Source organism: Schistocerca americana, chromosome X, assembly GCF_021461395.2.
Source record: "Schistocerca americana isolate TAMUIC-IGC-003095 chromosome X, iqSchAmer2.1, whole genome shotgun sequence".
NCBI classification, from domain to species: Eukaryota; Metazoa; Arthropoda; class Insecta; order Orthoptera; family Acrididae; genus Schistocerca; species Schistocerca americana.
In genome coordinates this window covers 822,841,081-822,855,698 of record NC_060130.1, presented here as the reverse complement: position 1 = coordinate 822,855,698, position 14,618 = coordinate 822,841,081, and the positions used below count along the sequence as shown (strand labels likewise).

The 14,618-nt window shown below is 42.9% G+C and overlaps 1 protein-coding gene across 1 annotated transcript in view; it reads right to left on the bottom strand.

Annotated features, from left to right (window-relative positions):
* The window catches only part of LOC124556338 (zinc finger protein rotund-like), a 499,810-nt gene that overhangs the window by 175,583 nt on the left and 309,609 nt on the right, over window positions 1-14,618 (bottom strand). The window lies entirely within an intron of this gene.

Genomic DNA, 14,618 nt, shown 5'->3' with positions numbered 1-14,618 from the left:
TCCCAAGGAGATGTCTTTATCCCAAAGCTAAGATTATTCCACCGGCAGCTGCGAAAAACGATGGCAACAAAGGGCCTGTATTGCTTTATTTTCGGTAAGTGCTGGACGAATGACATCAGTAGCCAGAAATACGGCGTACGTGCGCAACCGTTCCCCTCCCAGCTGCCTTCTGACGCTGCTCGTCTGAGGCGCGCAAACTTATTCGTTCGTTTCTCGCTTCGTGCTCACCGTCCGTCATTACAGACGTGGTATGCTTGGCGTGAATATTGAATCGTCGCTTCCTTAAGCCGGAGCCGTCGTAAAAAAAAGTTATGCCATTTATCTGGCGGATTATATGCTCCGTTTGAGTTTCAAAAGTCATTTTTTACGTGTAGATGGCAATCTGGCGCACACAGTGTCGTGAACGAGATGACCTGAAGCTTATGATGGTTACTACGAGCATCACCGTTATGCGTCGTTTTTAACGACTCCTAATTCTAATACTCTTGTATGTATACGTGCAGTGTCATTAACAGTAGTCAACATTGTTTTCATAAGGAACACCATATAGATTATATTGGACGAAGAGGAAGGAGGCGAATTAAAAAATGAGATTAGACGTCACCGAAATGGTGTACTACTCAGAATTGAAAGAGGAGTCAGGCAGTAAGACGAAGTACCACCAAAATTATGTATCGCTCAAACTGTTCTCTGCAGTTGTAGAAAAAGTTTGAGGAAGCGTAAACTAGGAAACCGAAAAAGCAATACCTATTAATTGAACAAATGTAAACTAATTACATTTTGCTGATTTATTGTGCTCATTTAATTATTACAGTGTCTCTTCGTTCACACTGGTTACCTGGAGGAATAAACATTGTCGACGATCAATAGCTGTAGTGAATATTACGAAATTTGTTTGCTGATAACGATTTCTTTGACATCAACTACATTAGGTGTAGTTATACCTTATTTGTGATGCATGAAAATTTGTACCGCACCGGGACTGGCCTCGTACTCTTTCCATTTAGTGCAGATATACTGTACTTCAACAACGAATGGAAGTTTTTAAGTACGTCCGAAAATCAATTGTAACCGGAGTAATATAATGTATAATCGTCTTATCGAAAAGAAAATAGTATAAACTCTCAGTTAACTCAATCAAGAAGTTGATAAGTTTTTGTATTTGGGGCAGATGAAGACAACGACTGCATGGGCAGATAAGGGAAGTTTAAAACAATTTACGAAAGCTTGGCATGTTGTAAAGTGGAAATACTCGAGACAACTGAATTTTTGCTATGTCGTTTAGTCAACTGCCGCCTTTTGCCACAGTGATGCTATACATTATTTTCACCTGACACTGAGGTACCTTACTCATTTATGGACGTTGTTTATACTGGGTGAAAGTGAGTCACTGCTCTGTAACTACTATTGACCCAACGATGTTCTGTCAAACCTGTTTTCTGGAAAAAGTTCCGACAGTTGATTGTAATAACATACTTTATAATAACTTACAATCAGAATTTGTTAATGCTTTTGATTTAATGGCGGTGAAACAAGACTTATAATCTGAAAAAGTTCAAAAATTGAGAGTGGTTCAGTGAGAAACGAAGAGATGCATTATGAGTGATGCTGTCAGAAACAGGAAAAGAAACAAATGGACGCATCAGATAAAAACTGGAGTGGAAAATGTAGTTACGACTGGAAAGAAAATGAAAGGGAGGTGTGACATGTAGCCAGGCTAGTATATAGCAGATGGACCAGTGGAGTTCTTTGCAGGGTTAAAAGATGTAAGTAAACACCGAGATGGCGCCGCAGTAATGGAAGGTACATAGATGATTTTGCGAAATACGCGAGAATATGGATATAGCTAAAGACCGTAACGCACAGGAAACTCCAGAAGAGGCCTTTATCTAGCAATGATTGTCAAATGATTGGTAATGATGATGATGACGATGATGATGATAATGGTGATGGTAAGATGGTGTGATCGTGATGAAAACAAAAGAAAGGAGCATAGGCTCACGATGGCTTAATAATGAACGAAAAATAGTCACTGGTTATGATTTGATAATTTTTTTCATTATCGGTTTGTAGCGTTCGTGAAATGGTTCAAATGGCTCTGAGCATTATGGGACTTAACATCTGAGGTCATCAGTCCCCTAGAGCTTAGAACTACCTAAACCTAACTAACCTAAGGACATCACACACATCCATGCCCGAGGCAAAATTCGAACCTGCGACCGTAGTGGTCGCGCGGCTCCAGACTGTAGCGCCTAGAACTGCTCGGCCACACCGGCCGGGCCTTTCCGTTAAGAGTTTCATGGCCAGTTCTATTTGCTAGGAACTCTTTGAGCCAATCACAATAGCAAATCTGATGATCTCGCATTTTGTTCATTAGACAACAGTACGCAACTGTATAGAACGTCTTCTGGAAGTTAAATATCATTCGATCTTTCTGCGACCCATTGTAATTACGTCTCAAACGAGGCTCTATACAAACACTGGTATGCTTGTTAATAATCTTCCACGTACGCCTCTTCTACCACGACGACATAAATATTCTTTCAGGTGATGCCAACTTGGATCTATGCGTTAAGGCAAAGGTAACGTTAGCCTGCACGAAGAACAGCTACATTTGATGGCATGAACCAAGCCATCACCTCTAGCCGAACTTGTACTCCAGTGTAAGCTGTACGTGCTGCTTTACCTCAGCGTGGCCAGTATACTACGCGTATGTTGGCTCACGTGTAACTTGACGGGACTTCGGCTTCGCCTTCCTCAAAGAGCTTTCCCAGGCCTGATCTTCAGGTTCCGTTACGAAATTTCGTAGCTTTCTTACACGGTTCAATTAATATTCTCGGAGAGGCACACATTCTTTCTGTACACCGATTGACAGGATACTTCTCAGACTGGACAGGTTTGTTCCACTCTGACCGTTTTGCTTTGTATTTGTCGTAGTTCTGCCTAAAGCATTTATAAACGCGGCCCACTGTTTTCACGACTTTCATTTGTGTCAAATGATGCGATTTTTAATGACAAGCAAATTTTCTTCCTATGCTTCATCCTAAAAAAAAAAAAAAATATTTCAATGAAGAAATCTGTTCCATTAATTGTTCCTTTTATTCCACATCTAATAACGTTCTATGTGCTGTTACTTTCTGCATAAATGAGCACATACCCATACGCTTTGGGAAACGGCGGGCGTAATTTAAGCTGTTTAGTTCTGGAACTCACTGGAATATCTGCTGCCTTGATATAACAGAGACATCTGAACGGAGAAATCGGTACAATTTTGTTTCAGTGGGTGTTAATACAACTCACCCTCGAGAAGCTTTCTAGATAATCGATGAGTAGTTCTGCTGATATTTCCCGCTAGTCATTCCAGGCTTCCCTTCTGTTCTTTATAGTACGACTTCGTGCACCATATTTTCAGTGAAGACGTACAGTTGCAAATGGTCTTCGTCTCATATCGAATACTGTACAGTGTTCTGAAGGTTCTGTGCCGCTACCAGAACAGTTGCCATCCTTTCGCAGTTTCTGCAACTGGAATTTTTGCATTCGTACGGCTATTGCATGTTTCTTAGTCTCGCTAATTTAACACAAGGATGAGGCCATTGTTAGTTGGTACATACTTATGCAACCTGCTTCACACGTAAAGGCACCCGATGCGCTAAATTGCACAGAAGATTGGATACCGTGTGCCTGTGCTATGCCAAGAAAATAATTCAAGCCACGAAGTCTTCATAACCACTACGCGGAACATACGTTTTATAATAAAAGATACGCCGAAATGAAAGAAATACAGCATTCCACATGTTCATTTGACTGCTTCCCGATGAGGACATTTAGATATAGATGTTAATCGTGCGAATTTGAATCACTCGTTTGTCCCCTTTTTAGTTTGTTTTTTTGCTGCCGTGCATCGATTTACGTGTTCAGAGTCATTTGAACCATTTTTTTCTTAACGGAAAGAAATTTACAGACGTAAAAGTAGTTTCTGAAGTACCTGAAGGGAATGTTATCGGGCCATTGCCGTTCACAGTAAATATAAATGACGTAGTGGATAACATTAGAAGCTCCGTGAGACTGTTGGCGAATGATGCTGAAGTCACAACACTGGAAAATTTTCTGGTTGTTCAGGCATTAGCAGTTGACCCTCAACACAAACAAATGGAGCGCATTTCGCATAAATAAGGGAAAGCGTGGTTACTGTTTGATTATACTATTCTTGAACAATCATTAGAAACAGTCACATCCATTGCACGGAACGATTTAATTTAGAGGTACGTTCCTTGAAGAATCATTCAATATATTGCTTCCTCTTCCACATACCTCGCGAAAAAATCGTGAACGTAAAATTAGAGGGATTCGAGCTCATACCGAGGCTTACCAACAGTCGATCTTTCGATGCACCTTTTGCGACTGTACCAGGGAAGGGGTAGGCGACAGTAGAAGTCGAAGTACCCTCCGCCACATACGGTAAGGCGGTTTGCGGAATAATGATGTAGATAGATTATTCGTCGACTGTTTAAGACAAGGTTGTCATCTTGAAAGAAAAGGTGACGCTGGAATCATTTCGCATGTTAGATTCTAACAGCCATGATATCGACCGAATTTCTTAATTGGCGAATGCGCCCCTAATGCGAACCGAATAGGTAGAATGTGTTTTCTGTATTTATTTAGGCCAGTGCCGAGAAAGAATATGGTTAAGTGGTGTTAGAGGTAGGCTCTGGCTCTATATGGGTGCCTTACACATATTACTCGTTTACGATCACGAGATAAATGTGATGGTGAAGAGGATGCAAAGCTCGGGCAGTTTGAAATGCCCACCCGCAGCTCTAACAAAGCCTCGTAATAACGACAACGTGCCATAGAAACAGACTTTACCAACAAGACTAATAGAAATTTATGTCTATCGAGAAGAATAAATTGATATGCTATGGGATTTTAATTCCATTAGATGCAAAGTACTATAAAACATTTTAGATCTTTAGACGTGGAAGTGTCCACTGCCCATGCTGATTGTACTCGTCATCCATAATTGGATAAATTAAAATAATGAAAGAAAGAACTGAACAAGTATAAGCATGTCCAGCTGTATAGAAAATTTTATTCCAACAATTGTGGTGAAAACTGCAACGATACGAGCACCGAATCACGAGATATTAGAGTTTTGATTCAGCTGATCGATCTAAATTTCTGAGTGCCGAAAGTGAGGGGGAGACGCCATTGTTGCAGAGAGGGGCAGTGATAGTCGTAAAATCGCGTTGTTGGGACGCGGGAGAAGCCACGGCGTAGGGAATGTTTCGAAGGCTGGCGGATGGATTCGAACTGTGTACTAAGCAAAAATACAGCGTAGTTTGCAGCGGCAGACTCCGAGCGGGTGGAAGAGTGCAAAGTGTATAGAGACAGAGGAAAAGTAGGATATGATAAAGTTAGGAATTGTCTTAGGAGATAGGCAAAATTCTGACAGATATCCTTCTGCAATGGAGCTGTCGACGGAAGTTTTTCTTGTACCAAAAACATTAACACTTTTGTCATTGTGGCTTAGGACAGGCAGCAATTGGGAGGACGCGCCATTGATCAGAAGAATGTGACTGGGACCTGAAATGTCGGATGTGGTGTGAGAGGCAGCTGCACAGCTATGGCAAAATACGCTTTAACTTTGTTCATATTACACAAATAAGGTATTTGCAAGTTAAGCTGCGTAAGAAGTGAATTTGTTTTGTGACTATAAGTATTTTTGATTGGTGACAAATTCGCAGACTTAGAAAGCGTCAGGCAATGCGCAAAGCTTATGCCAGTCGTGATGCCATTACCGGTATTCGTGTTAGTTAAGTTGGGTGTCTTTGCTACTCCAGTGTTTACTGCTTCAGCGTTGTGTTTGTTGAAACAGTGCCAGCATTTCCTAAACTATCCTGGTGATGTGGTAGCAAGACCTCTGTGGCTGGTACAGGTTTCAAAGCACAGCAGAATTGTGGCAGATTAGTATTTTACATTCTGGTGCAAGTAACTTTCTCTTGTGTATCGGTAGGGTTGGGGCGAAAGTAAAAAGATTCGTTTGACAGAACATGATGAATTCTGAGCGAATCATTTATAGCTGTGTGCAACAACTGTAACGAATGTACACTTACACAGAACCTCGACAATATAGTAAGCTTTTACTAGATTTGTCTGTGAGTCATTTACGGGTGTAACCACATCACCAGAGTGCTATTTTCGTAGCACATTCGATCCCAGAATTAATATGCAGGTGTGAAACGTGCTGTTACCTGCCCTGCAGGTAAGATCAGATAAGTCTGACAGGTGGGGAAGGCGTGGTTCGACTTCGAAGATACAGAACAAAAAGGTGGATCTGCTATTTACTGGACCCAGGTACCCCTGATAGACCATCGCTTCCTGATACAGGCAGTTTACATTTGGTACGTCGTTTGCCAATGTTTGGACTGCCGTTATTTCCTCTCGTGGCACACCGATTTTGTTTGACACGTAAAGGGGTGACAAGACAATTTTACTTGAAATACCAGATGAGGTAAGGAAATAGGTTTCAAACTGAAAACACAGTTTAAAAAATAGTTTCATTTGCTCATTATCGCCGGCCGGTGTGGCCGTGCGGTTCTAGGCGCGTCAGTCTGGAACCGCGTGACAGCTACGGTCGCAGGTTCGAATCCTGCCTCGGGCATGGATGTTAGTTAGGTTTAAGTAGTTCTAAGTTCTAGGGGACTGATGACTACAGATGTTGAGTCCCATAGTGCTCAGAGCCATTTGAACCATTTGCTCATTATCAGACCATAATTACAGACAACTGGCTTATAATTGGCCCAAATCAGCTTTTCAACTCAGTTTTACCTTTACAACCTAGATATATACTTTAGCAGCTCTAAGGTAATGGTATATAATGAGAAATAGCCAGTCCATTCAAAGATCGTAATTGAAAATAACGCACCGGTACACGGGTGCGGAAAACTTAAGGACGAAAGTAACTCTTGCATGATGTGCCACTGCCAAGTAACATAACTCGATGAAACTGGGACCATACATAGAAAGAACTGCTATGGTGTAGTACAGAAGATAATTGAAAGGAATATGCAATGAGACTAATAGAAATGACACTGTTATTCAAAGACAATAATTACGCTGAAGTCACCATAATTTATTATGGTACCCTGGACATAAAAAACGGCGGGATATGGCTCTTAATATGGTGTGGGCTCACCGTAGACAGCGCAGCATGCTCTGCAACGTGCTCCCATGCTGGACACAAGGTTAGTAAGGAGTTCTTGCGGTAGAACGTTCCATTCTTCCACAAGCGCGATTGACAACTGCTATGTGGTCGTTGGTGCATGTGGATGTGATGCAATACGCCTTCCCAACGCATCCCACACGTGCTGAATGGGATTCAAATCGGGAGAACAGGCAGGCCATCCCATTGCCCTCATTCCAAAAGCTTCTCCACCTGCGCCGTTCGATGCGTTCGCGCATTTTTATCCTTAAAAATGAAGCATCTAAGGATAATTGATCATTTAATTTCACATAATTTGCTGTCAAATGTACAGCTTGGTTTTAGAAGTGGTTTAACAATTGCAAATGCTATATTCTATTTTCTCGGTGAGTTACTGATGGATTAAACAAAAGGTGTCGAACGCTAGGCATGTTTTTTGATTCAACTAAGGCGTTTGATTGTGTTGATCACAAAATATCGCTCCAGAAGTAGGATCATTGTGGAATATGGCGAGTAGCTCACAAATGGTTCACCTTTACTTTCAGAACAGACAGCAAAAGGTCGTTTTCTACAGTACTGAGAATGGCTATGATGTGGGACCTGAGTGGGGCACAATTAAATGGGGGTGCCCCAGGGTACATTGCTGGGGCCACTCCTGTTCCTCATTTGTATAAATGATATGCCTTCTAGTATTACAGGTGATTCTAAAATATTTCTGTTTGGTGATGACACTAGCTTGGTAGTAGAGGGTTTTGTGTGTAACGTTGGCACTGTTTAAAGAGTGGAGTTCAAGAAGTAAGTTCATGGCTTGTAGAAAATAAACTGACGTTAAAACACAGTAAGACTCAGTTTTTACAGTTTCTAACACACAGTTCAACGAAACTTGACGTTATAATTACACACAATGAGCATTAGTGAGACTGAAGGTACACATTAGGAAGGACTACAGTGTCACAATGTATTGGCCAGTGGATGTATCATGTTCAAAGGTTTGGAAGTCAGTGTACTTAAGCAATATTATGCCTTTCCACTCCCCAGGATCATTGTGAGCTCTAGCCCAAAAGTTGTTGACGTCAGTATCAGCATTCCTGGGATTCATGACATCAGCATCAGCATTCCAAAAAGCGCCAACATAAGCATCAGCATTCTCTCCACCCTCCCCTTCCCTTGTGGCCAATGGCACTACATGTGTGTCGATATCATCAAGCTCTCAGCCAGTTGTGTCGGAGCCATGGAGCAGTGATGCTTCAGACAGTTGTGTGCAAGTTCAGCTCTCCACCCATCAAGCAATTTTAATTTTTATAATTCTGTTGTGTGCGCGCCATCATTTGCCATCTATACTTTGTCTAGTATTAATATGCATGTACGCAACACAGCACTCCAATGTTGCATAAGAGTAGCAGCTAATATTCTACTACTTCCATGCTAGACATAGGGAACTATAGCATGTGTATTTTTATTGATGAGCTGACCTACTGTGATAAATTAATAACGTTACGACATTCTCTATAGATTTTGTTGTTATTCGTACAGCTCCCCATCTGATGCTGGTAGAAGGTAGACACACACACACACACACACACACACACAAACACACACACACACACACACACACAGATAGAGAGAGAGAGAGAGAGAGATGGAGAGAGAGATGGAGAGAGAGAGAGAGAGAGAGAGAGAGAGAGAGAGAGAGAGAGAGTGACCTTGATGATACATGCAGATTGTGCATGTGGCCAGCATGTGTCGTTTCTCAGTGTACTGCTTGGATTAAAAAACCTTCAATATCAATGTGAAGTGCAGAATAGTAGTTCGTGCCATGCTATTGTGATGACACTGCATCACAATCCATGTAAAGCATGAAGAATCTGTGATGTGTGCAGAATTAGCTATTTGTTCAGATATATGCATATGTAAACACTACATGGGTTTACATTGCCACAGTAAAATAGGCTTCGATCATATTTTCTCATGATAAATATATCCCAAATTCATTGATCCAACCTCGTAAGTGTATTAGGCAGACGAAAAATTCCTGTATTTTTTATATTAACACATCACACAAATCAGAAACGTGTTTTAGAGGTGATTAATAATTAGAGACTGGATCGAAAGTGGCTGGTGATTGCGGATATTTTTATGGATGTATGTTTACATTAATGTAGCACAGTGGAGCTGTAGTACATTTACACATGCAATACTGCATTCAGCGTATTCACATTGAAAAGTTACATCTTGTTCCTTGACACATTGCCTTCTTTAGATATCTATATCTTTGCCAGTAAGAGTCAGATCTCTAGAGATGCCTAGCTATCCTTTGCATTCCCATAGTTACTGTAATGGAGACAATGACTCTTGCTGCGTTCTGTCGTTATTGTCAGCACTAGCAAAGAAAACCGTTTGGAAGGTGGTTTTTTTCCAGCCATAAAAATTGAAAATAGCCATATGTTGGAGTACTGGTCTAAAATGTCAGAATGGAGACCGTTTACTGCATTAAGGGACACATGAAAAATGTTTATAAAGCTACATTCTCACCTAGATCTGCTGAAAAAATGGAAGCTACATTCCATCTAAATGGTGGGGACTAGATGTTGTACACCTAGTCCTATGCATAGAAGTAGCAGTTTAGCAACCAAATGTTTATGCGAAAACAGAATCTTGTAGCTGGGAACAGAATGGATTGTGTGTTTCACCCTGTGTAAAGAACAAAAAGTACTATTTACAACTGTACTCAATGCTCCACTTCCATGTTGTATCAATCTGTTGTGGATTGGCAAGAGAGCCAACCCACTACGAGAGGAAGCCGAAAGGCACGCATTTTAGCTCACGCAGGCTGGCGTGAGGTCTGGAACAGGACAAGGAAGTTAGACTTTAGCAAAAAAGGACGTAGCTGTTGGAATACTTAACTTTAATCCGTAAATGGTGAACATCGCTCTTGACGGTACATGTTTTACAGCATCAATAGTAACTGGTAATGGCGGTTTGCTAGGTCGTAGCAAATGACGTAGCTGAAGGCTATGCTAACTATCGTCTCGGCAAATGAGAGCGTAATTTGTCAGTGAACCATCGCTAGCAAAGTCGGCTGTACAACTGGGGCGAGTGCTAGGAAGTCTCTCTAGACCTGCCGTGTGGCGGCGCTCGGTCTGCAATCTCTGATAGTGGCGACACGCGGGTCCGACGTATACTAACGGACCGCGGCCGATTTAAAGGCTACACCTAGCAAGTGTGGTGTCTGGCGGTGACACCACACAATCAATGAATAAGTTGTAGAACAGCTCCTGTGTGGTGTTTAACAGTGTTCTGTAGTTTTTCCACTGGGGTGATAAGTGTTGTGCCACAAGAAAATACATTCGCCAGCACAGTGATGGTTCTTTGGTTTGCTCCAGGAGGATATTGAACAGAACTATTACATGTAAAATATTAGTTCAGTTTATTACATTATAGAGATGAAGATTGACATAGATTTGTACAGTCAAGGAATGTTGTGAGTATTTCCTGCTGTCTCTTGAATATTAAAGTATCAGTTGATGCAGACAAATTTACAAGACTCTTCAGCTGATGAAAAACAAATAATGTTCACATTAAGTTCTGCCTGAGACATATTTTATACACTGGTAGGCTATCTAAGAAGATGCTGACGGCTTGATCATTGACTGAGAACTGGGCTGTGTGTTCCTCTGCTCAACTGTAAGTAGACTATCGATTGTGATAGTGTAGCAAAGCTCTAGGAGGCGTGGCTACTCTGGCATTTCCTATTCATCAATGCAGCATGCAGTGAGTATACTCTTTTGGTTTTGTTGTGAGGTATTAATCTTTCCTACAGCACCCCTTTCTTTGGATGAGACCACAGTAAGCATATCTGGAAGAATGGATATACAGTATTCACACACATACAATTCTTTTCGGCCACTACAGCTGCATTTTGGACTAGTCTACACACACACACACACACACACACACACACACACACACACACACACACACCACACCACAAACTCCCTATAGCTATTCCTTCTTTCTTCTTCATGGCATCACTCACCAGGTTTTCTTACATCCCACGTATTGTGCAAACTGCCCCCAGCATATATTTATTGCACTCCAGGGCATGAGGTTCATCCAGATTACATACTGTGCATCTTACAGGACACAGGCTACTGTCTATCTCCCTCATACTGCCCCTAAATTCAGTAGATGGTTGGGACTCTACCGACACTTTATTGGGGGCTGTAACACTAGCAACTAAACCTAAGTATAAATGCAATAAATACACATAGTGTGTACAGAAAACTCATAACATTATTAATTTATTACAACAGGTCGCCATGTCTGTAAAAATACACATGCAGTAGTTCTCTAAGTCTGGCATGGAATTAGTACAACATAAGTTGCTGCACTTGTGCCACAATGGAGTGCTGTGAAAACAAGCACATATTGGTAGCTTTTGCTACTAACAACCACACTGTTATCACAGAAAGAATTGACAGATACTTACTGTTAGGCTTCTTCTCTCTGGCTGATTGCTGCTGCTGCTGCTGGTGGTGCTTTGTATTGGACAAACTACAGATGACAAATGATCATACACACATAAGGAAAGTATAGAAATGAAAATTGCTCAAGGTTTGGGGGCTGAACTTGGCTGAAATCCCAGTGTTTCAGGGGCCGAACACAATTATCTCAGCGCATGACAACTTTGACGCACATACCATTGGTCACCATGGGAAGGAGGAAGAGGGAAGGGGGAGGGGAAGCTGATGCAGATGTTGACAATTCCAGGAATGCTGATGCTGATGTCATCAATTCCAGGAATGCTGATGTCAGCAATTTTTGGGCCAGAACCTGCAGTGACCATCTACTCACCATAACTCCTGGTCTACCAAATCTATCACATTCGACAATTTTCCTTGTGCATTATGTGTTCGCAGCTCTCGCCATATAAGGGTACGTCCAACATTGTTGAATGTGATCATTGTGGTTGTCCAGATCTTATGGTGTGGGGAGACATAAGGTTATATTGCCTGGCTGTTAAATCTTTCAACACTGTACTCCCACTGATCATTGTCACTGTGACATTGTACTGCTTGTAAGAGGTACATACAGATATTTCTTCATTTTTATGGACGAAAATCTGTGACTGCATCGAACAGTGAATGTGGAGAGGCTCTTGGAAAGAAAATATATTCGGTGAATTGACTGGCCTGCCTGTTGCTGCAACTTAAATCCCCACACATGTTTAGATGAGCTAAGATTAGGTAGACTTTTTATTCTAATGGAGCCATAGTGAAGAGATCCTCCAGAATGTAAAAAATCCCAGAAAAACAAAAACACCAATAAATACTTACAAATAAAAAGTTGCTAATGTACCTTCTACAGATCCCAAGTGATGTCCTTACAGGTATGGAATAACATGTTGTGGTATGCATTGGGGAGATGTATTGCAGCATGTCCCCATGGACCAGTGACTATCGACCAGTTGTTGCACTAATGGAGAAATGGAATGCCATACCACAAGAACCCCTTACTATACAGAGCATGTGTTGCCATCTGTGGTGACCACACACACTATTAAGAACCATGTTATGCCATTTGTAATATCAGAGGACCATCATCAATCATGATGTCTTTGAATAAAAGTGTCAATTCTCTTTCTTCAATTGTGTATGTCTTTCAGTAAACTTACACTCCTGGAAATGGAAAAAAGAACACATTGACACCGGTGTGTCAGACCCACCATACTTGCTCCGGACACTGCGAGAGGGCTGTACAAGCAATGATCACACGCACGGCACAGCGGACACACCAGGAACCGCGGTGTTGGCCGTCGAATGGCGCTAGCTGCGCAGCATTTGTGCACCGCCGCCGTCAGTGTCAGCCAGTTTGCCGTGGCATACGGAGCTCCATCGCAGTCTTTAACACTGGTAGCGTGCCGCGACAGCGTGGACGTGAACCGTATGTGCAGTTGACGGACTTTGAGCGAGGGCGTATAGTGGGCATGCGGGAGGCCGGGTGGACGTACCGCCGAATTGCTCAACACGTGGGGCGTGAGGTCTCCACAGTACATCGATGTTGTCCCCAGTGGTCGGCGGAAGGTGCACGTGCCCGTCGACCTGGGACCGGACCGCAGCGACGCACGGATGCACGCCAAGACCGTAGGATCCTACGCAGTGCCGTAGGGGACCGCACCGCCACTTCCCAGCAAATTAGGGACACTGCTGCTCCTGGGGTATCGGCGAGGACCATTCGCAACCGTCTCCATGAAGCTGGGCTACGGTCCCGCACACCGTTAGGCCGTCTTCCGCTCACGCCCCAACATCGTGCAGCCCGCCTCCAGTGGTGTCGCGACAGGCGTGAATGGAGGGACGAATGGAGACGTGTCGTCTTCAGCGATGAGAGTCGCTTCTGCCTTGGTGCCAATGATGGTTGTATGCGTGTTTGGCGCCGTGCAGGTGAGCGCCACAATCAGGACTGCATACGACCGAGGCACACAGGGCCAACACCCGGCATCATGGTGCGGGGAGCGATCTCCTACACTGGCCGTACACCACTGGTGATCGTCGAGGGGACACTGAATAGTGCACGGTACATCCAAACCGTCATCGAACCCATCGTTCTACCATTCCTAGACCGGCAAGGGAACTTGCTGTTCCAACAGGACAATGCACGTCCGCATGTATCCCGTGCCACCCAACGTGCTCTAGAAGGTGTAAGTCAACTACCCTGGCCAGCAAGATCTCCGGATCTGTCCCCCATTGAGCATGTTTGGGACTGGATGAAGCGTCGTCTCACGCGGTCTGCACGTCCAGCACGAACGCTGGTCCAACTGAGGCGCCAGGTGGAAATGGCATGGCAAGCCGTTCCACAGGACTACATCCAGCATCTCTACTATCGTCTCCATGGGAGAATAGCAGCCTGCATTGCTGCGAAAGGTGGATATACACTGTACTAGTGCCGACATTGTGCATGCTCTGTTGCCTGTGTTCTTATGTGCCTGTGGTTCTGTCAGTGTGATCATGTGATGTATCTGACCCCAGGAATGTGTCAATAAAGTTTCCCCTTCCTGGGACAATGAATTCACGGTGTTCTTATTTCAATTTCCAGGAGTGTACATACTATACTGCAGCAGTTCCTACCATGCACGCACAAAGTTGCATTGAGTTACGTTATTTGATAGTGACACATCATGGAGAAGTTACTTTTCTCCATAAGTTTTGCACACCAGTGCATAATCGAGTACTTCAGCGAGTTTAGCTATGTGGGATGCTTGATTTCCAGTAATGAAGATAAACAGCTGAGAAACAAGTTTAGTAAATTCCAAATGATAAGTGGCTTTACAAATAGAACACTTAATGACATAATGTATGATATCTTATACAGTGTGGTAGCAGTGCATATGAAGTTGTATGGATGTGAGAATGTGGCTTCA